At 39.9% G+C, this 24,146-nt stretch overlaps 1 long non-coding RNA gene across 2 annotated transcripts; it reads left to right on the top strand.

Annotated features, from left to right (window-relative positions):
• The first annotated feature begins 821 nt into the window (after positions 1 to 821).
• On the top strand, positions 822 to 23,565 carry LOC104140799 (uncharacterized). Of its 2 annotated transcripts, none has more exons than XR_693385.2 (3): positions 822 to 1,050; positions 3,322 to 3,959; positions 23,075 to 23,565. It is a non-coding gene; the product is annotated as an uncharacterized lncRNA (long non-coding RNA). The 2 variants fall into 2 exon arrangements; XR_693384.1 differs by lacking the exon at positions 23,075 to 23,565 and adding an exon at positions 11,859 to 12,373 and having other exon boundaries at positions 905 to 1,050.
• Positions 23,566 to 24,146: the final 581 nt, after the last annotated feature.

Below are 24,146 nucleotides of genomic sequence, written 5' to 3'. Positions count from 1 at the left end.
AACATAAAATGTATTTACCAGAACGCATTGCTAGCTAATGGAAGAAAAAGTAAAATTTTTGTAATCTCTAAGTAAAAATATGTTATTCTGATCTAACAATTTTAATACAGTTTTGTCACAAATTGACAAGAAAATGGAGATTTCAGCTTCCTATGCCCCTTTTGTCCTTTATTTCAGCAGTGTGGTCTAGAAGTTTGAGCAGGTAACTAAGCCGTGCTCCTACTCGAACCTAGATCAATGGTTAAATGCATGCATGGCCTTTGGCAAGTGACTTCTTTTTTTTTTTAAATCTTTGTCTCCTTTTTAAAATTATTCATGCGCCAGGAGCTGGAGCTTTGTGAAGGCTAATCAGTTTCTGTAAAGAGCTTTCATGTTAGCAAACAGATTACAAAATCTAGGGTGTGATAATTTAGAAGTGACTCTGTAAATATATTAACTTTGTAAGGTTAAATTCCATGTAGGGAAAACTCCAGTGGGTTCATTCTCACTGAATGAATCCCTATTTCTTCTGTTGTCTTTTAAATTTTCTGCAATGTGTTTTGTCTGATAGACCCTATTTATCTAAGAAACCGCTGGTGAATAAGATCATGTATTTGGAAAGCTGGTGCTTACTTACAGCCTGTCTCTTGGTCCCCATGTCATTGATTCTCACAAGGCATCCTGTCATTGATCTATCTGGAATTACATAGAGCAGTTAGTCATCCAGAATTAACCTGCTCTGTTTTGTTTGACAAACTAAGATAATGGCCGGTGGCTGAATGTATCAGGTTTCCTGAGTCTCCACTAAAGTACTCAGAGAGAGCTGCCAGTGTCGAAAAAAGTAAATCAAGGAGTTAAACTCAGCTTCTGCCTTTTTTTTTTTTTTGTGGGGCTCTAGATGTTTTCTGTCCTCAATAAACTTGTGTGAGAGCCCGTGCTGAACTTTAAGAACAGCACTAACTCTCTGAAATAATTGTGTGTTACAAGTTTTGGAGTCTTTTGACTAGTAGAGTTCAAGAGTGCCTACTTAACTGGAGCTGAATGAGAGACTTATCCCAAGAATGATCAAAGGTAGGGTAATTTCTGCTGCTGTGACAAACTTAGCCTAGGTGATCTTCTCACAGAGATGATGATCAAGGAAATGGGATTTTCTTGGTGGGATTTTCAGAAGTACCTGCACCTCTGTTTATAATGTGCTTTCTAGAAGTGCTGAGCACGTATCTGTATGCGTGGGCAGCTAAATACCTTGGAATACAAAACCCTACATGCAAGTCCGTGCTTTCATTCTCCATCTGCAAAATGACAATAGTATCGTCAAATATCTAAAAGCTTGATTAAAATCTGCTTAACAGGCCTAGAACCTAAAACTTTAGCAAAGCTTCTGAAACATTTAAATTTAATTGGGAAGATAGAAAGGGAAAGGCTGCCCTTCGAGAGAGGGAGAGAGATTTTGTCTTCTAGGCAGATATTTTAGGGCTGCGGCTGTTTGGTCAGGAGAAGTAAATGGAGTTCAGACTCCAGTATTCATGTAAAAGGTGATGTTGTCATGCCATCTGGGATTAATAAATGCTACAGAATGATTCACAAAACTGCACAGGAATGATTTAGTTTATACAATATCTTTTGGCTCTCAGCACTATTTGTAAAAATACAAATGCTCTACTTCCTTTAACATAGAGACTTTACAGTTTGTTGGTTTCCTTGCTTTCTCCTAGTGTCTCATCTCAATGAGGAATGGACAGGGGACCTTTTCATGTCTTCCATGTCTCACTGGAAGGGCTCTTCCCTTTCTCCTGCCTACCAGTAGTCCTAGCAATAAATCTATAAGCAATGGAAACTTTCTGCTACAACTAATGTTGGATAAGCTGAAGATAAACTATGGAAAAAAGTTTAGCATTTACTGTATAAAAATGTAGAACACCAGTGCTAGAATTCTCCCTGGACTATTGTTAAGCCCTTTAAAACGACAACAAATGTTACTGAAACAAGTAACTCCAAAACGAAATCTAACATTTTAAGGCAAAACAAGCCCTGGGCAAAACTAAGTACAGCCTCAGCATTCATTATACATTACTGGATGCTTATTCCTATAGCTGCAGGTGATCTAAGTACTTCATAGCAACAACCTTGAAGAAGCATTTTTATTAAATATTGTGCCATTAAAAAATAGTGGCAGTGAATCTTCAAAAACAATTTTAATATTTGACAGGCTGCTAGAATTTTGGAAACTGAACTTTATCTTAAAAGTTAGAGGTTCTCATGATACAGTGTTGTTTTTTACTTAAAAAAAAAAAAAAAAACTTCTTTGACCCTGAACTGTATGTATGGAAGAAAGAAATCCTTAAGGAGGGATTCCTAACTGGTAAAGGCAGGGAGCAGCAAGCGTGGGCTGCTCTGCAAGGGGAGGCGAGCTGGGAGCTGCGGGCGGCAGCAAGGCCGGCAGGGCAGTGGCCTCGCGGGCAAGCACGCGGTCCTGCAGTGCCTGCGTGCGGCGAGCAGACCGGTGACCGCGGCCAGGGTCGGTCACAGTCCAATGATTGCCAGGCAAGTGTTGAGGCAGCTTTGAGGTCAGGTCAGTGATGCGGGGTCAGGAGCAGCTGTGTACAGGCGCACCTACAGCACGGCTTGGGAAGGAGCAAGGCTGAGGGCCTGAGCTTGAAAGCAGCTCCCACGCGAAGGGAGGGGATTATTCTCCAGGGGGGGTTTCTCGTGGCTCTTTTTCACACAAGTCTGATTCCCGGTTGAACAGCTGCATTATGTCGGAGCTGTCTTGAGCGGGGGCAGCCAAATGCCTAGGAGCAGGGGAAAAGGCTGCAAAGCCTGTTTGGTGCGTTCAGGGCCCTGATAAGAAGATTGAGTTAGAACCTAATCAAAAGTCTGAAGTATTTATACGGGAATCCCTGTTAGAATTAGCAATTTAGTGATACAGTATTTTCCACTTTGGAAAAATAGCTACTTATTTTACTGTCAGATTAAAATGCGCCTATAATAGGACCCGTCACACTTATAACGAGCGTTCAACACAACCTAACCTGGGTTATCAATAACCTCAGTAAAACAGAAGTGGGAGGTTAGTCTAACGAATGCATTCAGGACCCAAAGATCCAAAGTCACAAAACACCTGACATGACAGCTCTCTAGTACCCAGTGACAATTCAGAAACTGCCCTCAGGGTAGCTCTGTGATTCTGAGCTGTTTGGTCAGTCATCTGGGATGTGGGAAACTGATTGCGACATTTCTGCAGTGGAAAAAAAATTAACGGGAAACTTCAAAACCTGTCATGAAATAGAGTTATTTTCTGCTTTGCTATGTTTTCGCCTAACCTTGTCCTCCTTCATTTAGAAAGCGTGGATTACTCCTGTACTTGAGGGATTGAACTGAACCTGGCATGGGTCCACGCTGGAAGAACGCTGTATCCACCTCTGGTAGCTGTGACAGGCGCTGTTCCTTTCCTGTGGATTCATCTAGACGCAACAGACTCGTCTGGAAACGCCGCACAAGTAGTCTTGCGCGTACAGAACAACAAAGCTACGAACATCTTGCGTTAACGCGTTTGGTTCCCGGTGTACGTAAAGTCAAGCCAAAGGAAGTGCGCATACCTCTAAGGCCAGAATGAAGATACTTGCTCTGAACTGTAAGATGGCCTCATCTAACAGTGATATTAGCGAGAGGATGAGAAACGTTTCTTTTTTTCCCCAAACGCTGGGTGTTTGGGAAGCAACTCCTAGAGCTGCACTGCTTCTGAAAGTGCTGGGAGCTGACACCCTCTGTGTCCGTGGCCCTTGCCACAAGGGGGAAGCCTCAGGCTTTCTCTGAAGAGAAGCCGCACAGATGAGTGGAGATGCTGCTGCTGTTGCCTATGTTTGGAACTGGCCTGCCAGATGGAGGTGATGGAGCCACCTCCCTTTCCAGCAAAGCTGCTGCTCTGTTGGCTTCAGCTCTGATTCTGTTCTGGAGTTAGCGTGCAGCAGAGTGGAGAGGTGAGTATGGATTTTAATTTTCCTGAGTATATACAGAAAATCAACATGGGTTTGGGCATGGGCAACCGAGCAGCAGCAGCAAGCCAGGGAGTCGAGAATACATGTGCAGAGCCCAGCCCAGCAAGGAGGAGGTCCAGAGTGTCTGCTTAGTGCCTCCCACCAAGCACCAGTCGTGTACTGCAACACTGGTATCTGGAGCAAGCAGTCATTTTTCTTGATTGAGGGGCTTATGCTTCTACAAAGCCATGCCCTCACTCAGTGGTGGCTAAAGTGACTCTGCATAACTCTGCAAGAGGCTGGTTCTTTCTTTGATCCCTCTCCTTGGTGTATGCCTACCTGTTTGCACGCAGATATTCTCCCTGTGCCCACACATCCTGCTTTGGAAATTAATTCAGTGTATGCATTATGAGAGCAAAGCTCTATTAGAGCACTGAAATGACAATGGCTGTACCTTTTCCTTAAAGTGAGCATACCAAATAGACTTTTGGTTTCTAAAGGGTTATGTTATGAGAGCACTAAGTAAAATAAGATATTCTTTAAACAGAGGCAGCTTAACTGCTGGATCAGACAGATTATAATTAAAATCTTTTGTAAATAAATCACCAGCCACTGTGCCCTTATCCTCAAGCCAGCAGTTTTCAGTAACTAAATTACAGTCCCTTCAAGGTCCTTTGGAAAACCCTTCCCTACCTCTGAGGTGGAGATGCTAGAAGGGCTCACTGCCAGATGTGATCCTACTTCTTCTCATCTGCCAGCTTTGGAAATTCTTACAATCTGTGTGCTGGTTCAGACCACTGAATTGGCAGAAAACTAACCCAGCAAAATAATAAAAAAGAAAAAAAAGTGGTTTTTGTTTTTGTTTCTTCTTTTTTAAGCTTATTCCAGATGAGCCTGTGATTTACTACTAGGGAAGGCGTAACTTCCCTGTCCCTCTGGAGGGTGTTGCCTGACCCAAAATACAGGTGCCAGAACAAGGCAAGCAAGCAACCTTCCTTCCTACTGTCTAACTGGCGTATTTAACAAAACATAATATACAGTAGGTATGGTGAGCAAAGACATGATGTGTTGTGCTCTCTCCTGACTGTGGATCCAGATGGGGAAGCATAAAGACTTTGAAAACTTTGTTTCAGTTTCCTGTACCCTAAATGGAAAAGAATATCCCAGGACTCATCAAAATCATTCTTTCTCCAAAACAAGGTGGGACTTTCATACCAAATCAGTGCATAAGGACACTGCACTGCAGTACAGATGCAGGTGCCGTATATATGCAGGTGTTAAAGAGGCCCTTTCATGTTCTCAGGGAGTGTTACTGGAAAAAATTGCTGACTGCAGTGCAGATCTTCCAGCATAAAAATGACAGGTGTCCTTTGAGCCATCAGGCTGTTGTGGCCATGAGTTTATGTGAATTAATAGCAATTTGCTGGGGCAAATTTTAAACTTCTGTTTTCTGGTGGAGAAATAGCAAAATGTATATGCTAGGTGGCTTCTTTTCCCCATTAACTGATGAGGAAGCTCATACTGAAACCTGCTTTCTCTCGGCCACAGCCTATTAAAAGAGAAAATAGATCACAATTTAAAAAGATTAAGAGCATGCAGTTCTTAAATGATGTAGAAATCTGCACTTCCTTCTACTTTTAGTGTAAGTTCAATCATAAACTCTGAGGTTCCTGAAAACTTCTCCTGCTGGACCGTGGGCTAAGAAGTACTTATCCACAGGAGAAGACCATTGTGCATTTACTTGCCTGTGTTGCAGTTTGGTGCCATCTAAAAAACATGAACGTTATTTCTAATTCTTAAGCTTAAAATCCAAACACTAAATTGATAGGCTGGCTCACCACAGAACCCGAAGGTACTGAAGTCTTGGCTTCATGAAGCCCTTAGTGACAATGCAAATGCTAAAACCTTTTGCAGGATCTGAAATTTTGATTATATTGGTATTATATAGGACACTGGGGACCTGAGAGTCATTTGGCAGGTTGGCTTCATACTGGCATATTTACATTCACATTTTTCTATTTATTATTGTTTAGGAATAGGGTCAGGAAATGGATATTGAAATGTTTCTTGCCAAAAGCAAAGATGACTGAAACAGATGACGTGATTCTTTAGAGTAGTTTTGTACAACTGGGGAAAGAAAGGAGTAAAGGAGAAAAACAGTTTATATGCCAGTTCAGTGAACTTCAGGATAAAAAGGCCAGAAAGTACAGTGAAAAACAAAATCTAAAACAGTCAGCGACATTAGTCGATTGTGAGAAGTGGTGATGATGATAAACTTGGCTAGAAGACGATGAAAAACCCTACAGTGTAAAAGACTGCAGTTCAGAGTTACCAGGTTCACTGGACTGAAATCAGAACTGAAACTGGATGCCAGCAGAATCAGACACTTTGGCTCCACAGAAGAAAACTGGGCAAGAATAAAGTTCTTTTCATCCAAATGCCATGGCTCCAGTCCCTGGCTCTGGGAGAAACATGTACAAGAGCTTGGTTATTGTTTTCCCTTGAAGGCTGTACAGTTTGGTAAAGTGCAAGAAAGTGCATTTACTTATTAGGGTATTTAGAATATGGCAGAGCAATAGGATAAAGAGAGGAGCTTGGGATGTAGGACTGGAAGGACCTTTTCAGCTGCTCTTTGATGTCTTGTCTGTCCCAAGCAGCTACACTGTCATTATCCTTTCATAATTGATTGTAAAACTCGTTCAGTTTTTGCTTGGTCTAATCCCTATTAGTAGGCTATTTCAAAGGTTTTTTGATGAGAAGCTTTCTTATTTCTTCTCTCAGCTTACATGAGACTTTTTTCTTCTTCTTAACCTACTTGCTTGTGTTGCTTGCATTATAACTTAGGTTAGTAACTTTCAGTAGTAATTCTTCCAAGGTAGTTGGGAAACAGTAATCGACTCCTTTCACAGCCTTTTTTCCTAGACTAGATGAACCAGGTTAACCTTGTCTCCTGTTTAAAAAATAAAAATAATAAAAAAAACTTGCCTGATGATTTAATAGTTGTTCTCTTTCTTGATGATCAGCCTGCAGAGAGTATTATAGATAAAACCTTTCACCCATGCCTTGTGCAGTGGCATGAATCTTTCCTATTACTACTAGAAATACCTCACCTCGTGGGAGACATTTGCTTTTTTCACTGCTATGTCAGCTTTGTAAGTTTGTCTTAGCTGCTGTGCTTAATCCTAAAATGCTTTTGGAAATGGTTATCATCTGGCTACTTCTGAAATCCCTTCCCCACAGTTTTGCCACTTACGAGTTCCAGATAGAATCGGAGCATTTCATTTAAGGAAATTCTGAGGGCTCTTTAATGTTCATATCCTTGACTACTTCAGGCCGGTTTACTTCTTTCAGTTTCCCTTCCTTTCTTATATCTTTGCCCTTTTGATATAAAAATCATAGTTGCAGACCAACGTTTGTTTCTTTTTTTATTTAACTTACCTAGAATCAACTTCTGATTGCTTAATTCAAATTAATTTTGCATGTGAAACTCTTCTATAACATTGTTTCTAAAATACAGTCTAAAATAGCCTTGTTTCTTGTTGGTTCAATAATTATTTCATAAAGAAATCCGTCAGCTGCCACATTCAGGAATAACTAGAACAAATGACTTAGAAAACATTGGTTCATATAAGGAAAGTAAAATTGCTAATTATAAAATTCCTGGTAGTATTTAGCTTTCTAATAAGAAAAGAGAGTGGATTTCAGTAATAGATCATCAGGATGAGCTTGCTAGAACCTCTTCCCATGCATTAGTTTAAACAAAGCTTTCTATTTTTACCTATGCTATACTTTCTTATTTTATTATAGTTTGTTACATTATTGTTAAACAATACTACTATTGTTAAACAATACTACCTTCCTATAATATTTTCTTTTTCTCTTAAATGCCACCTCTCCTTGTAGAGATACCTGGATTTAGGTTAGGGTGATGTGTTTCTCTAGGTTTTGAATAGCTGTATAATATCTGTGCTCATTCCTACGTTAGAACATGTATTCCTTCATTTTTCTGCTCAAGTTTCTGGCCTGATATAACTGATAGTAAGGCAGGTGTCTGTTTTAAGCTACTCAGAAACTTTATATAAACTTGGATATTTAAGTTTTATATGAATTGAGAAGTTAAGTTTGATTGCCCAGATTCAAGGACTTAAAATACTCATGTGGGTAAGTCAGATGTGTAGTCTTGCTAAGTGGAAACTGGTTGTGCATGTGCAAAAAGCTATCTGTGTGACTGAAGTAGTTAGATCAGTCCTCCAGCTAGCACTCTTAATCTCGTAGTATGATCTGAGCTGGCCTAAAATGGATAGATCTATCTATGCGATCTGTAAGTGCTATTGAACTATTTTATAACATTGACCTTGTGGAAAGGCCTATGAAAACAACAAAGAGGCTTGAGAAAGATGGTTTGTTACTTGAGTTCTACCAACGTGGAAGAAGCTGCTGTCCAGATAATATAAGCAATCATTCATTATAGTGTTTGACGCTGATCTGAAATACCAAGGGCAGAAACGGCGTTGGCGTGGTCTGAAACTGCTAATATCTTGCCTAGTGCTATGCAATGAATTGTTTAATCTTCCAGATTTTACTTCTCTGCCTGGGAAATGGGGAATAACATTTAGCTTTCTCATAAAGGTAGCATGTTGGGATTAGTTTCTGTAGCTTGCTGAATTTAGCAAATGAGGGGCTTAATAAATCAGACGATCTCGACATGAACTGCGATCTAGAATCTGCCTTTGGGTCTCCTTTGGAAGGCAAATACATTGAGACGTTTTACCTTGGGTCATGGTACAGCAAAACTGCTGTAAAATTACTAGCCAGTTTAAGATCTATATACATATATATTTTAGCATTTTCAGCATGTCCTGTCTCTTACAGAGCTTATTACTCCTGACAAGATGATCAGAAAGTTGGGGTTCTAAGCGTGCACTGCTTGTTCATCATTACCGTTTTTAGGGTTAGTCCTGGTTTGTTCAAGTGTACCTAGAGACCAGTTCCAGGTTTAAAGCAGAGCTGCTGTTTAGTGGTAAAGTCTGTCAGAACAAATCTAATATGAATCTTAATTTATATCAAACCATGAGTACTATTATTCATGCGTTTCCTAGTCTTTTTCCTTGCGGCTGTCAGCCCGATATCCTTTCTAATCAGCTGGGTAGAACGGGTTTACAGCCTCGGGCATACATATGAAGCGGAGAAAGAAACTCCAAGGCTGCCTGGCAAAAGTAGGCTTCTGGGGAGCAAGCAGCAGGGCAGGGGGATGGAAATCATGTTGAGGTTTTTTATTTTGTTGTCCTTTTTTTCTTGGTGAGAAGAAAGGCAGTGGCATAGCCTGTGCCCATGTTCCATTTTGCTTAATAAAGCTCTGCAAACCTGTAACGTACCTCCTTGCTATAAACTGTAAGAGCAAACTGAGATGGCTCTAAACTTGTCCCTGTGGTCATTTTGTGTCTGACTATTGTCCAGGATTGCTGCTTAGAAATAGTTTTAATTAGTGTGACTAATTGAAGCAAATCTCTTGATGAGCTAAGCTAGAGGATTCTTTTTAGCGAGTTTTGCCAGCCACAGGAATCTGCCAGCCACCTCAAAAGCAAATGAAGCACTTTGGAAGAGAAAAATTCAAGCCAGTTGCTAAAGGTAAGATTTTTAATGTGTAGATATTTAGATAAATGGGAATATTGGAAATAGTCCTGAAAATACTTGTGCATGTACTTACCTGCAAGCATATGCATAATTCCATTGACTGCAGTGGAACTGTATATATGTTACTAAAGAGCACCACCTGTGTGCTTGAGAAGACCAAACTATTAAGCTTCTCTGCATGCAGAATTTTATCCTGTGACTAAGTCCTTATATATCATGCTGTAAATTTACTCTCAAGTTTGCCATAAACTCAGTGCTTTAAAAAGTATATTTGGAGAGCTCCAGTAGAGTCTCAAGGCAGTTATAATAGTGTATATTTGATTTACAATATGCCATTGAATTAGAAGGGTATTTGGAAGGGGATTTATGTTAAAATAATGTAGACAGTGATTTAGAGTATGGATTGTGGCCATAAGTATGGGCAAAACAGAAGAGTTTATTGCAGAAAACAGCTCATTGCCTTCTGCGGAAAAAAACACAGAAGTTGAAAACTTGGAGATTGTCAGTTTGGCTGAGTATATCTGTCAACTAAAAATACTGGTCAACACATGGCTTTTCAAAGTAAAGATGACTTTCAACAACATTTTGTATAACCAGCACTGGACAGAATCATCAATGAGCTGGAACAGTGATTTGGAAAGGAGAACCATGAAATCAATAAACCAGCTGGGACAATGAGTCCAAGAAATACACATTTCTTGGAAAATGACAGAGTGTTCTGGCAATAAGTGCTATAAACTAGAATATATCTGAGAATTCTGCCAAATTCTTCAACAACACTTTGATGGCTCCTGAACAGACACATGCCTTGACCTGATTAATAAACATTTGGGTGTTTTACAAAAATGCACAAATGAAATCTTAAAATAATAATTTCAAGCTTTTTTTTTTTTAAAATAAATCTCCAGATCACTGTCAGTATTGTTTTTATAGTTTCTTTTTGGAGGCTTAAAATGCAGAGCCAAACCATCAGCTGGCATAAATCACCTGACTTTTGTGAAGATAGACTGATGTTAATGATCTGGGTCAAAATCTGTCGTCTTCAGCGTTTCTATTCCCTGCCTTTCAAGCACAGTCTGTTATTTTGGATTTAAGCAGATTTTAAAAAACATGAGGCTTTTCTGAGAAACTGAAACACATTATCAACATTACAATGAACTTTACAAATGGATTAAAAAAAAATTCACATATGCAGAGTGAAACCATGAAAAAAACCCCAAATATAAACTCTTGTTGGGAGAGAGCTAAAGACCACAGTGACTCATTTGGTAACCGAGCGCATCTGAATGAGCACAAAATGACAGTTTCCTGTTGATGCACTGAGAAACACTTGTCTGTGCTTAAAGGTGCAATAGACAGAAAGAACAAAACTGTACATAACTTTTAGGTTTGTATTGCTCCATTTATTTCTGTTGAAAACAGCTGATTTGGGAGTTGTCAGACTTACCAGTTGACCTCTTAGGGTTTTTGTTTGTTTGTTTTCTTTTTTAATACTAACACTTGGAAAACAAATGGGTAGTGATCCCTGACATGAGCTTAGGCTGTGATTCTCCGCTGACAGAATCTGGTCACAAAGCCTTGCCCGTGGAGAAGATCGTAGCTTAATTCTTACAGTCTAAAGTCCCAGTGTAAAATCTTCCCAGATTCACTGGGAAAGGCAGCTCTGCTTTCTGTAACAGTATTCCCTAGAGTGAAGTTATTCCCTTGCTAGGACAAGTCTGTAAAAATTGATACAGGACAAACACTGAGGACACAAAGGTCTCTGCAGTGAAAGGGTGCATGAGGTATGAAGTGGGAGGGTGTTTGTTGGCAAGCTTCGTTAGGAGGCCAGAAGAAGCATAATGTACACCAAGAAAGGATGAAGGCAACTGTATCTTGGAAACTTGACAAAGAGACCTTTGTGTTCCCCTCTCCTGTCTGGTTTAGCACTGTCATACTCCTCCCTCCTCCCTGAAGTTGCCCTCGCGCTCCGCAGAGGCCCCTGTGATTCGGTTTGGATAGATGCACAGGTCTCCCTTGGTCCTCTGCCCTGGCCACCCTGAATCAGTCTTCTGCTGGCTCCGCATGGGTTCACACAAACTGCTTAAGTGATGCAGGGCTCTGCTGCTCTTGATTCAGGTAGGCTGTATATTCAGCCAGATATTTCAAGATTAATTATGCTCAAATTTGTTCATATACACGCTAGGGCTGAATGAAAGATATTTTTTTAACGGGAAAAACATAACTTTCTCCCAGTGCCTAAGGCTTTATTTATTGTTTGTGCCTTAGTCCAACACAGGAAGAACTGGTTGCAGGAGCACATGAGGGAGAGCTGAGAAGTGGCAGCAGAACTGTGCAGAGCCCTGGAAACTGAACACAAGGAACTTCATGCAAAAAGAACGAACCTGCCAGTGGAGGAATCTGGAAGGAAAAAAAAAGGACATGCTGAGGAAAATGATTTTGACAATATTTGGGGAAACATCAGAACAAATAAGGCTGAACTGAATGTAGGCAGAAGATCAAGATTCTTTCTTTGGATGTAGATTGCAGAAAATGTTTAGTAACATAAACTTTTTCCAAAAATGAGTACTGAATTTATGAACACCTAAAAAATACTCTTTGAAATGTAAAGAGCTAATTAACATTCTCAAGGGTGATTTATCCACGTTACAGACAGAAAATTTACAAATTGTAAGTATTCCCTAGATGCAAATGAATAGATAGTAAAACCTAAAGAAATGCCAAGGACAGAGAAAAACATCTTATTTTAAGGCAAACTAACTATAATGAATTGAATAACTTTTCTTCTGTGTATGTACTGTTGTTTCTCACTATATAAAAGCGTGCTGGCTCATAAGGAAAAAGAAAGTGCAACTTTTTTGTCAGAGTTTAGACAAATTTTCCACCATTAGTACATATTCTTTAGGATCCTTTATATTTTCATTAAGTCCATGTTAGCCAATGATGCTTCTGCAGAGTCAGATCCCCTGTATTGAATAAGGAAGACAACAAATGAACAGAAGAGGAAGCAAGGCAGCTCAGAGAAAGTTCTCCAGCAAGCTGCAGGTCAGTTACTGCTTGTCCCAGTTTTTTAGCATCCTGTCTATTTGCTTTTGCAGTACAGCTGCAAGACATAACATTTTCAATACAGCTTCCTACCAAGCTGTGAGGAGACTGTAGACTTGTTTTTACAGTGTCAAGAAAAGGATTCTCTGTTGGCAGATATTTCCATGGCCTGGTCCTGCAAATGCTTATTCTTGGATGCCTAACTGTATGCCTAGTCACCAAGAAGTAGGGGAGGGAATTGTCTGAAAACCCTTACTTGCGCCTAGTAAATTTGCTTGGTTTTGGTATGGATGGTTCTGTAACTTTAGGACCAGTTCAGGAAACGAGTATGTTAGTAGTAGAACGCTACTACTAACTGCGGTTGTTCTGAGTTACAAAGATTTCGCATGCACTGGAAAAGAGCGGATGGACTGGAGAGACGCTGATCTGTTGCATGTGTTAAAGGTGGTTTGTACTGATACTGCTGCTGCAAGGAGTGAAAGCCTGGAAATGCTTCGTTTGAAGACAGCAGGGAGGTTGCTCTCTTATTTTGTTTCTAAATGGGTCCAAAAGAAAACAAGTTAGATATATGTGCACTTACTGTGTAAATGTTCACAGTGTATGACTGTGTTCTTCTACTATACGTGTGTGTGTGTGTATATGAGATCAAAGAAGATATATTCTGCCAAAAGATAATGGCTAGATTTATTGAAAATGCTGGATGACTTCCTGAGCAGGTCAGAAATCATCTTATCATAAAACATAACATGTTATTACTTTAGCAAATTATTTCTCTCAGTTACTGCTGTTACAAGTTGATGACCACATGATGAGAAATTAAGTTTCTCACTGGTAACACATAACAGAGGCAGTCCTGCAAAAGCAACAGAGGGAACACCTAAACATTTGGATTAGTTTATGGACATTACAGTTAGACTATTTCAAGCATATCTTATTGTGTCTGCTGTAAAACATTTTTTTTTCTATGAACTGAGTGAATAGATTGATATCAGAACACTCTGTACTGTACATAATTTTAGTATTCCTTTGGATTACAAAATCGAAAATAAGATATATCACAGCCAAATCACAGTATACCATGTTTCCAGGTTAAACTAGAAGCTTATTCAAAAGGTCCTTCTGTTCAAAACATATTTAATTCACTTAACTAGTGTCTGGAAATATCCTGTATTTTTATTATGGAAAACAGATGGAGGAATTTTTCATCTAAATTTTTTCATTAACTGTAGTGAATGATGGATTAGACCTAATTGCAATCCCAAACTTATAGATTGAAGAAAAAAATTTCTTTTGCAAGATCCCAACTGTATTTCGTAACACATTTGAGGAACTCTCATATAGATTAGATCTTCTGAGTCCGCTAGTGGCTGACATATGTTCTGTGAAAAAGAAAAATGGCATATTGTTTTGTAACACTATTCCCTGTGTCTTCCTGCTTGCCAAGCTTACTGCGTGCTATTTGAGAAAGAACGTAATGCAAAATATTTTGTAATTTAATAGGAAAAATGGAACAAATGACTGAAATTGATTGTAGTATCCTGTTTCACTATTGTACATGTCAAAAATGGTAAGTGTAAATGCTGGTACCAGGAATATTTATTAAGCTATCCAAAATATTTTCACTTGGCAAATTTTGGATTAACTGAATCAAACTTGTTTGTACTCTGTGGAACAGGCCCAACCCTGATTAACATATATAAATTGAATGTTAATAATCAATGCCAGATGAGATGAGCAAACTGGGAAGAACTGAATGATAAGAGTTTTCACAACACTTCTTGAAATGGGCATCAGTAGCACTTTGCCATAGATCCTGGAAACAACATCATGTTCAACAGCTGGCATCAAAGAAATCTAGGAGATAATGCAGCAGAAGGAACATGCCCTTGGACTATTTGTTTTAGTGCAATTACATACTAACATGTAAATGGTCCCTGAAAAAAAAAAATATATATATATAGGAGATTATAACAGAAATAACAAATTTGCTCCTCAGAAATGATCATTTCCAGATGATTATACTGTAATACAGCTTATCAGTCTCATGGGTTGTTAATACTAGTATTTGGATAGAAATATCCAAGAATTAGCTGCTTCAAGAAGTGATAGTGATGAGGATGGAGTGATCTCCCTTCATCAGGGTTGACACCAAGTCCGGGACTCAGAGTGATGCTTTCTTGCTAGGAGGGCTGATGTCTCAAGCCCTTGCCTTGAAGGCTCCATGTTTCAGTCTGCACTGCCCTTTCAACTGATTGTGACAGTGTTTCCTGCTCTGTGCTGTTGGATGACACTATAGAGTGCATGATGAGTGTTATGTATTGCATAATGTGTTTGCAGGGGTATTTAGAATCTAAACGTGATGTGTGCACAAAGTTGACTTATTATTTAATTCTATTTTATTTGAGCACCTCTTTATCATAGGCCCTGGTAGTTATTAGGGGACTTCAAACACCCTGATACTTGTTGGAAGGGTAATCGAGCTGTGTACAAGCAATCCAGGAGATTTCTGGAGTATGTTGAAGACGATTTTTGATATAGGTGATTGAACTGACAAGGGGAGATGGACCTGTTACTCACAAACAAGGCAGAATTGGTCAAAAATGTGAAAGTCCAGAGCAGCCTTCGCTGCAGTGACCATGAGACTGTGCAGTTTAAAATCCTGTAAGAAGTGAGCAAGACATACAGCTGGACTTCAGGAGAGCAGGTTTTGGCTTATTCAGGCATTGTCTTGGCAGGATCCCATGGGAGACAGGCCTTGAGGGCAAATAGGCCTAGGAGGGCTGGCTGATTTTTCAAGGACAGCCTCTTCAGAGCAGAACAGTCTATTGCAACGTGCAGAAAGTGGAGCAAGCGTGGCAGAAGGCCAGCATGGGTGGGCAGGGCTCTCCTGACTGAGCTCAGGTGCCCAAAAGAGGCACACAGGAGGGGGAAGCAGTGCCAGACTACCGGGGAGGGATACAGAGACACTGCCTGAGAGCTCAGGAATGGAGTTGCAAAAGTCAAAGCTGAACTGCAGTTGAAACTAGCAACAAATGCGAAGGGCAGCAGGAAAGGCTTCTTGTACATATGTTGGCAGCAAAAGAAAGGCTAAGGAAAGTGTGGGCTGACTGCTCTGTGCAGCAGGGGCCTAGTGACAAACAATATGGAAAAGGCTGAAGTACCTGATTTTTTTTTTCTCTCCCTCTGCAAGGGCAGGCTGCTCCACAAGGGAAGGCAAGCCAGAAGCTGAGGTGACAGCCTGGCAGACAGGGCAATGGCCTCACCAACGAGGAGTCAGGATCAGGTCTGGAAACAGTGATCAGGCTCTGCCTAGCTCTAGCGATCACCTAGCAAGTCTGTTGTGAAGAGACAGGTCTGAGGTCAAGCCAGGAAATCAAGTCAGAGGGTCAGGATCTGGGCCAGCAGCGAGGAGGTACAAGACCGGGCACAAACATAGCTGTAACACAGCTGCAGTGTAGCTTAGGTGGGGGCCAAGTGCCAAAGCTTCAGGTTAAAAGCAGCTCCCAAGGGAAGGAGAGGCAAGAGCTTGCGGAGGCTTCTTCTAGCTTTCCTCACAACAAACAGCTCTTATCAGCAAAAGGACTGACCTTGAACTCAGTCAGCTAAACTCCTTAACTCAGCCAACTGAACGGCTAGAAGGGGGAGTGGAGTTTGCTCAAGGCCCTGGCAAGTACAGGCTGGGGGCTGACAGGCCAGAAAGCGGCTTTGCAGAAGAAAACCTGGGGGGGACCTGATGGACAAGTTGAACGTGAGTCAGCAATGTGCTCTTGCGGCAAAGAAGGCCAACTGCATTCTTGCTACATTAGCAAAAGGGTAGCCAGCAGCTAAAGGGAGGGTATTATGCCTCTTTTTGGCATTTGTGAGACTACATCTGGATTATTGTGTCCAGTTTTAGGCTCCCCATTGCAAGAGACATAGACATAACAAAGCAAGTCCAATGGAGGGCAACCAAGATGGTTGGAGGGCTACAGCACGTGATGTACGGGGAGAGGCTGCAAGAACTGGGTTTGTTCAGTCCTAAGAAGAGACAGTTTTGAGGGACCTTACTGCTATCTGCAACTACCTAGTGAGAGGGTATAGAGATGATGGAGACGAACTGTTCTCAGAGGTGCACAGTGAGAGGACAAACGGAAACAAGCACAAGTTGTAAGATGGGAAATTCCAACTTACGTGCATGTTTTTATCATGGGGGTGGTCAAATGCTGTAACAGGTCGCTCAGAGAGGCCGAGGCCCAGAGCACGCTGCTGTACTGGGAGCTGCTATGAGCGGGAAGTTGGACTTGGTGACCTCCAGAGGTCCCTTCCCACCTGCATGACTCCATGTAGCAGTGAGATACAGCAAGTCCTAGGGCAGCACACAGTGGTTTGTACTTAGTAACGCTTATGTGTACATGTTTCTGAGGCAAGTGTTACTTTTCTCCCACATCTGTTAATAATACAACAGCAGAGTATGAAGCAAAGTGGCTTTCTGATGCAGAAAAGCAACTGATGGAGAAATCTTTGCAAAATGAGTACTCTCGGTGAGTATGATTTAATTTTTTGTGTTTGAGTCCCTAAGAACAAAACGTCCTGATCCTGTAGCAGACTTACAGCAGCGTTTGAGAACTATTGCCTGCCCTACAGTCCCATTGGCATCTATGGGGTTTGAAGCCCTAAAATAAAATAGTGAGACGGCTCATTGCTGTCGTCATCTCTCTGAATTCTCTCAAGCGCGCCCCTAAAATTCCAACTCCTGTGGAGTCCTGCGATTCTTCTGCTCTTTAACTGGGTCTACAGCTTGAGTGGCTAGTGTTGGTGTCTGGACCAGCTCTAATAATTAATGTCATCTGTTGTGTAATGCATGGCTGTGATAGGGCCATACTGCTCTGAGGATAGCCCATTGGCCTTGGTTATCTTGAGCTGTCACTTCCTTCTGCTCCTCTCGTTCTAGCCAAGTATCAAACTCAATAACTTCTTCAGTAAGTATCCCAATAATTATGGCAGTTTGCTATATTAGTGAATTATTGGAGATTATGTCCACCTCTGTGCTTAGAAGCTCTCAGTCAATTTAGTGCCTTCAATACCTGATCTAGGGGTGAGTCAATGATGGCAAATATATGTAGGGATATAAAACCATCTGTCTGACTTGTTTGTATTTATTTAGCACAAAGATAACTAGGTCAATTGTCCTAATACCTTTCGATGAAGAAAGCTACAGAAGAGCTGTGTGATATTTTAATAAATGCCTATGATCCAATTGCATGACAAAGAGCTATAGCAACAAAAGTATCGGAAGTCTTCTTCAAAATTTTTGCTACATACTTAGATTAGGATTAGATTAGGATTCAGGCCTTTTTTCCTTTACAGAAAAATAGTAATCAGTGAATTTTATGTTATTGAAGGAAGTTTGCCTTTTCCTAAGAAGAAATGTTGGTATCACTCAACTATCTGATGCAATTAGTTATGAGCAAAATGCCCAAAACAAAACACCAAGACTAATCTCTGGCCTAAGACACTTGCATGCCCAGACCCTGGCATCCTGGCTTCTGCTTATGCCAGCCAGAATATGAGGATGTGGGCTAGGCAAGTAGCAGGTTGTTCTGATAGGGGAAACCTTATGGGGCTTTTTAATCTTTTGAATGCAAATAAATATAAAGATTTACCTCAACTAGTGGCTATTTGTAAATCAAATACTGCCTGAAGAGCTGAGAAACAGGCTTTCTTTGGATAACTAATTTCCATATAAAACATCTGTCAGTATAGAGTCTTTCCTAATGATGCCAGTGCATGCAGAGGGCCTTAATCCATGATAAATAAACAGCTAAAAACTGTTCTTTTAATATTTAGTATTGCTTGCTTTTCTAGTTTTGACTTATTTTGGTAGACACAGCAGACAGTTCCCAAAGTGGCTTGCACACTTTTAACACATCCTCATTTTATTAGAGATCAGTTCCTAATTCTGTGTGGTTTTGGCTTTACTGCAGGAAGTCCACATTCAGAAAATTACAACAATATGAAATTCTTTGGACTAATAGCAGAAATCAATTTCTTACTGCTTTTTATAGAATTTTTTCAAATAACTTTCAAATATGGGAAAAAAAATCTTGCTCTGTGGTAGTTTTAATGACTGCCAGATTCATCAGGTAGTGTAAAACTCACAACATTTAAAATATACATTTGAGAAGTGTGAGGAGTATATTCTTGTCTAAACAGAAGAACCGAAATTGTTCTGTAAGAATGTACTCAATCTGGTAAGAAACTTTTACTTGCAAATGACTTGAATGAGTGATTTCCTTCTGCAGAATACATGCATACTGAAAGATGCCATCTGACCCCTGCGCTTCACTAAAAAATTCATACTTAAGAAAACTGTCTGCTGGACTGAAAAATTCTCCACAGTCATCACTAACTACAGAAAAGCATTGGGTATATTCCCCTAGTGTTGCCAGCAATGTCTCTCAAACCTTTCTTAGAGGGATTTTTTTATACAAAGTAAAGAGTTCAGTTTCTCTCTTCGGTCTTTCATTTCTTTGAACTTGCTAACAAGGAGGCCAGCTGCAAGGTGTCTGACTTGCATCTAAGCAGAAATGGGGCTAAGACCACCAATTGTTTTCAGACATTCTTATAAATAATCAACATCTACTAGGAGCACTTGGTCTTTGCAGATCTCAGCTGGATTTAAGCAGTAGAGCTGAAAGGTAGCTTATTCTACTGTTAAATTTTGTCAGCTGTCATGTTCAAATAAATTCGAAATTCACCCAAATAATTTCCCTAAATTATCTGTGTATGGAAATTAGTAAGCATAGAAATATTATTTATCTTTGATTTATAAATTAATTTACATACAAAGCACTGATAAAACATTAAGATTCCATGATTCCAAAGCAAACCTTGCAATAGCTTTTAAATCTTTACTAGATGCATGCTTCACATCATCTGTAGATCATGGTGCATATCTAACTAACAAGAGGTATTAGAGATTATCAGATTGTGAGAACTTGCAAATACTACCTGTAAACCACAATGTCACAGTAATACTGCTGTAAACATTTACACTTTGCAGTGTCTTAACTTCTAAAACTGTGGAGTCTGAACATACATTCATTTAAATTCTCCCAGCTCCTTTGTTAATCTTACAATTTTAAGTTTTACTAAATATGTTGTTATTTGTAGTATAGATTTCTGATTTCAGAATCAAAAGAAATGATAGTGACACATGCTTTATAGCAAATGTACAGAATATATATTTCAAAAGGTTTTCCATATAGCAACTATAACAGCTGGGGCATGTATTTTAAAATCAAAGCGTTTCCATGCAATGAATTGTCATATAACTGTTCACGATAAGAGCGTTCACTTTAAACTGACATGCTAATAGCCTGGTGAGTCTGATATCTGAGGGATATATCAGTTGACCTGATTAAGCAGATCTGCTTTCTCAGTCTTCTTGATAGGACATATTGATTAGAAAGCCTGGAAATCATCATTCCTATCTAAATAGTGATCTCTCCCTGGGAATTCACTGATTAATTAATGAGCGTGTTTACCTGTGCATGCATGTTTGGGCAGATTAGCCTTTGCACAAAGCATTACTGAATGAATAATGACAGCTACTGCAACGTTGCATCCCTGAGCTACTGTAATGATAACAGAGAATAATTTTCACACAAAATTCCTACTCAGTCAAATCTGTACCTTCACAACGTGTCACCTTTACTCACGTTTTCCTCAAATCAAAATCTGTTCCTAAGCGGGTAAACTTTAGCTTTTTACCTTGTTTTTTTTTTTGAATGTATAACATCAAAAGATAAAAAAGATGTTTGAATGGATCATGCAAAAAATAAATACAAAGAACACTTGTTAGACATTTATTTAGTATATATTGAGTTAAACTTCATAGGCTTCTTGAAGGATATCTATATTTATCTATATTTGTATATATGTATTTTATCTATATCTATAGGATATATCTATATAATTAATGACTGAATCTTTAAAGAAGCTGAATTATCAGATGATGTAATGTAGGTACCTTGTGTTTTTTGAAAGTAAAGCATTTTCTCTTTTAAATATTATCTCATAGCTTTAGTATCACGGCTCAGGAGTTTAATCAGGTAATTCATGTTTGTGAATTTGTGGGTTTGGAGGATTTTGCTTAGGGAGATTATACTGTTACTGCATTTACAATTTGGGATGAGTATGTAGCAAATTCAAAAAAATGAATATGAAAATAATCTCCAGTCCCCCACTAAAATGAGCAGTAAACTTGCAGTGAGGTCAGTGTTTCATTCTAAGAGATGCTTTCCAAGTCTATGAGGTCTGACAAGGTGGCTACGTCGTTAGGAGACGCATTTCTTTACCAGTGGAATTTGTTGATAGCAGCTGAGACAACATAAGGCAATTTTAGCTTATTTGGAGGAATGAGGGCTACCAGTAATGCCAATGCAAACAGTCGGTGGCAAATGAAAAAGTAATTCTTGATACAAGGTATACATCGCTTATCATACAAACATGGTCCAAGAAATGTTTTATTATAACGGTACAATGGGAAGTTGCGTCTTTTTCTATCTTGCCTTTTTTGATAAACTTGTTGATGGGGGAATTTGTTCCCCAGGGAGAACATCATCTTTTCCAGCGAGCTCAGTTAACAGTGTTCTGAAGGAAATCCCTTTATTGGTCTCAGTAGCATTTAAGAGGAATACTTTTTTTATTAGTAGTATGCTTCACTATTAAAAGCAATGTACCTGGCCAAGAAGGACCTCTGTTATACTTAAGACCCTTTATTTCACCATACACACACCCTGACTTATGGAGATGATGAGAGCTCTCTTCTACTTCAGGACTGGGCAGCAGAATAAAAGGTTTGCTGGAGTTAGTTGGGGCAGGAGGATTAGACCTGTATAGCAGCACATTCAGTGATCCCTAACCCCCCTGTTATTTCACACAGTTGCCTTTGTGTGTAGGTGAATTCTGTTTCCGGTACACCCTGTGTATTTCCTCACATAAAGCATGCTTGCTTGGTGTTTGTATTGGGAGGATTCAAATTCACCCTGTGCTGAACGCTAAACACGAGTACTTCTTGTTTGCAGAGGCTCTGTCCTCTTCCCTTTCCTCTGTCCTCTTTACCTCCCCTCTGCCAAAAGAAAATCACTCAATGTATGTATGTAATAGTTTCATCTTTAAAAAAGTAATTGAATTCTCACATAACTTTTCTCCCTTGTTCCACCATTCCCAAGTGACATTATGTGTGGCCATTTCTTGTCTGTTTTTCATACCCCTTTCTGAGATCCTAACTGTGGTCTGCATAGCTTTTATAGACCCAAAACCACATGTTTTTGATTTGGCAGAGAATGGCAGATTGCTCCATCCAGAAAGGATGTAGATGCTTGTTTTTGAATTTTGTTTGGTGTTTTTCAGCTACATCTCCAGTTGTTTCCATATTGAATTTGGCTGTAAACTAAAACGTATGTTATACTTCTTATCTTGTTGATCCTTGGGATGGAGCTGCCTTGATGACGTTTCCATCCTTTTCTTATCTGGTTCAGATGAAGTAGACTTTTAGATATTTTTCATGCAAGTTTTTACTTATTGCTATGCATTAATCAGTTTGGGAGAAAATGAGAGCTGTAGGTCCAATTCAATTTACATTGAGACCTCTTTTACTGTCTGATAGCACAGAAAGGCTGAATAGTGGGTATAAATATCTGTATGAGTTTTAAGGCTCATTTACATTATTTCAGTGCTACAGAGATAATGAGTAATTCACTGGTGGCAAAGTCTAAAATTAAAATCGAGCGGGGATCTTCATCTTTAACTTTCATACTTTGTAATTGCTCTTATCTGTGTTATAAACATTCCCCCCAACTTCTTCCCAAATCCTCTTATATGTTCACGTGTTAATTTTTAGGAGAGAATTTAGCCAAAGTTCAGCCATTTTCATGTTATGTACGCATCAAGAAAAATACTTTGTGACTTCTGGATCGCCTGATAAAATTACTGACTCTAAAAAGCCCAAGTATCATTCACTTCATGGTTCTAATTCGGAAAGGGAAAACAAAGAGTTAAAAAAAAAGTAAATAGACTTTCATAGCTTCAGGCTGTATTAAAATAATATCTTCTCTACATATGTATTAGCATTTTCTGTAGATATCTCCTTCTGCTGCAACCCTTTCCCAGAGAAGGACTGAAAACAAGGCAGCAAAGGGTGGCTCTGAACAGCAGCATCTTTTCTAAAACATTGGCTTTCATTAAAACCACGTAACAAAGTATCTAGCTGCTGCTGCCATAAAATGGTCTTGAAAATATGAACCAAGTGTAACCTGGGCATAGATGTCCGATTAAGTTTTCACAGAGACTGAAATAATAGCTCTGAGAGATGTGGGATTCATCTCAACGAGGTTTCGTCTTGTATGCCCTGTGTTTTAAGTGTGAACTTTTGTCTACTCTTCCTGCTCTTCTAGGCATGCAAGACCTGAGGATGTAGCACGTTGGGAAGATCAGTTCAGTCTGCTCTTAGTGACTAGGCATGTCTTCACTTTGGGAAAGAAACATCACCTACTTTTTCTCCAATTAAGATGGAATAAATTCCCAGAGACCTTATGGGCATATCTGCCAAGGCAGACACCAGTCCAAGAGACCAGCTGGAACGGCACAGCAGATCCGACTGACAGGCCGGCCAGACTACTGTTCCGTCTGCAGACAGGGTGGCAAGCATCAGTGGCTTAGGAGAAGAGAGGAAGAAACTCACCGTAGGCCTGTAAAAAATTTAATTTCATCCCAGGTACGGATTTGCTGAAATTCTGAAACGCAGCATTTTGTTCACCTCAGATGGAGTTTCCCCATGAATAAAATGTCTCAATATTTGGATAATCACCCAATCCAAATTTAATGTGCTAAATTATTGGCCATTTTCTGCAGCAATGCATTCCAAATTCCATGTGCTTTATAGCGTAGCTGGGGCGAGAGATGGAGGGAGCAAGGGAGGTGAAGAGGCAAGCGTACTCCAGTCTCCTCCCTCTCTCTCCATGTGCAGATTTTCTTATGTACTCAGTTTTACCTGCTGCTGTTTGAGCCCCTCTCGTTTCTGCAGTGTCGCTCATATACAAGACGTAGTCGGTCTGCACGGGGTATTTTAGCTGACGTCTTCCGGGCACCCGGGGAAGGGTCCCTGCTTTGCTCTGCCCTTTTCTGCTACTTTTCTGTGGGTGGACCACGGACAAGTATTGCGCCCTCTCTTCCCCTGCCCTTTAGTCCAGATTGAGCCTTTCAGGAAGTTAAATGTAACAGCTGGTGAGTTAAAGCTGCCTGCTTCAAGGGCTCTTCATGGAGAGCCTGCTTTGCAAAAATACAGATTTGATGATTTTTCTATAAAAGCCCTGGGCTAAATGAAGCGTATGGTTATGTTTTAAGGATACAAAGCCCTGAACAATTTCATTGACTTCAGTGGGAGTTGCAAATACTGAGTGTCTCTGAAAACACAGCCAAGAACTATTGGAAAATGAAGGCTGGGAAAGTAAGTACTTGAAAATGAAG

The sequence above is a fragment of the Struthio camelus genome, chromosome 8 (genome assembly GCF_040807025.1).
Source record: "Struthio camelus isolate bStrCam1 chromosome 8, bStrCam1.hap1, whole genome shotgun sequence".
Classification (NCBI taxonomy): domain Eukaryota; kingdom Metazoa; phylum Chordata; class Aves; order Struthioniformes; family Struthionidae; genus Struthio; species Struthio camelus.
Note: the sequence above shows the minus strand (reverse complement) of the source record. Positions and strands in the feature narration are given on the sequence as shown.